Genomic DNA, 2,413 nt, shown 5'->3' on the forward strand with positions numbered 1-2,413 from the left:
GTCTCGTCAGGTTTACGTCAACGCACGAAGGGCCAGTCATTCACCAACGGCTCTCGCGAACTTTCCGTAGAATCCCAACGTGGGCAGACCAACAGTCTGCGCTATTTGCGCAGGGCCTCGAAGAAATCACCCGCTTCTTTTCGCCACATTGTGTCTGGGCTGTCACATGACTAACTGCGGAAATGGTGTTCAGACAATGACGCCGCTGCCAGTGAGTGAACAACCGACGGCAAACAATGCTGTCATCAAATAAATAAACTTTGTGGTAAAAAGTCATTCCCACCCTGTGCTTACAGCTGATCATTTCAGTCCAGTTAGCTCTGACAAAAACATTGTCTTATTTGCTTGCAGGGTGTCATGCTGTCTCAAAGTGCATCACGAGTTTCCAAAAGTAGAGAAGCTGTTTCTTAGTTCATACTGTTGTACCATTTAAGTTAGTCTTCATTTTTCCATTAATAGATATCTCAATACTTCACACCAAATATTTCAGAAAACTTAATGTTGTATGTATGTATGTTGCTGCTAATTATTCGATGGGGAAACGAGAAGAGATAAATATGCAAGTTGAAACCAGCTGAATCAAACTTTTTGGTGTGCAAGTTCCTCATTCATGTAAACCTGTTTTGTAGCATGTGAAAAGTACATGTAAGTACGCCCACAGTGATGGCAAAACATAAATCAATTCAAAACATGATGTTCGCCGCATGCAACTTCTTGAGAAAGTTTTTCATGGTCAGTCTATGATTTTGTACAGTTAATTATCCAAGTGTAGTCCATGATTGGATTATGACTGTGGCATGTCAGGCACATGACCAGGGCCTGGTCGGAGCTGAGGACACAGAGGTCACGTCCTCAGTATTGTTTCTGGGAATGTGGAGGTTTAATCACCGTGGGAGGAATTTACATTTCCACACAAATCAAATCAGGTGATCAACATCGACTCTTTTTAACATAAACACATGCATTCTTTAAATGGAATAAATAGAGTAGATTTAGTATTTCTTGATTAAAATTATACAGTATTCATGGCAACATTTTAAAGGCTTTAAAACAGCGTTTAATCTTTCATGTGGTGAAATGAAATTTACAGAAAATATAGCACATGACATAAGGAAGTTTAAGTTCTTCAACTTAAAACAGTAGAAAATACTAAAGAAAAAGTTTCAGTTTTCAATGATTAAATCTTTCATGTTACTGAATGTTTTCCACGACTTTTAAAATTATGGACTTTTTTTTTTTTTTTACTGAAACTTTAAGTGGAGCCCAAACACACACGTGAAAACAACAACACAGACTAATGTTTGCAGAACAATGCCCTCTGTGGCCACATGTGGTAACTACAGCATGATGACACATTGGATTTCACTTCATTTCCCAAGATCCCCTGAAGCCTGAGACAGAGGGTATAATGACAAGCTTTTTCTGGAGCTTTCTGCCGTGTCTCACAATCTTCCTCTGCAGATGAAGCTACTTCAAACCAGCTGTTCCTGCTTCTTTTAACCACTACTGAAAGACATGTGGTTGAAATCTCTGGGCAAAGCTAGTAATTGGCCTTGGAGATTTATTTGTGGAATACACTCATTGTTTTATGCTTTTAAAACCATTGAAATAAGCTATGCATAATGGTATGTGTTTTACTTAAAAGTAGCTACACAGCCATGTCTCAAATTTACTAACATTAGCCATCACAGCTATTGGGTCATACCAGACCATGTAAGCCTATAGTGGATTCATAAAGGGTGCATGTTACTGCTCATGAATTCAGCTTTTCATTTTTCTAGGAGGGAGATTGGGTTATTTTATCTTTGAAAAATTACACCATCTGACTTCAATGAATTTTTGAGGATACAATGGACATTCAAATAAAATACTATAGGGTAAATATAGTGCATACCAGTATAGCATATTGGTGTAAACAGTAAGTGCCTCAGGGGCTCATCATATCTGAGCTGATGTTACCTTTGACCTTTCTGTTTTTACTCTGGACGTTTTATACAGCACTTGAAAGCAATCAATAATTTCACATGCAGCGCTCCAAGCAAACATTCGGGCGATATGCTGTGAAATTCCACGTCTTACCATAATATGTAGTATGGAAGAGGAAAGGCTCTGGACCGCTGACCTTCACTGACTGTGTGTGGGTGGCTGTGTGAACGTGCAGGTGAGTGTGAGACACTTGGATACCGCGAGTGGACGCGCAGCTAATTTCTGCCGGCCTCGCACCACCTGGGTCCACTTCCCGGCTCCTCCCCGCTGCAGGTTTCCCGTCTCATATCGGCTGTCTCTCCTGAACACAGGGAGATTAATATCAAGTGATTGGCAGCCATGTTCTCACTTAGCACTCCAGTCATGGTGCCCCAGGGTCTCTGCCAGTCATAAAGCAATAGTGGAAGTGCCATTGTGGCTTTCACTG

The sequence above is a fragment of the Chaetodon auriga genome, chromosome 13 (genome assembly GCF_051107435.1).
Source record: "Chaetodon auriga isolate fChaAug3 chromosome 13, fChaAug3.hap1, whole genome shotgun sequence".
NCBI lineage: Eukaryota > Metazoa > Chordata > Actinopteri > Chaetodontiformes > Chaetodontidae > Chaetodon > Chaetodon auriga.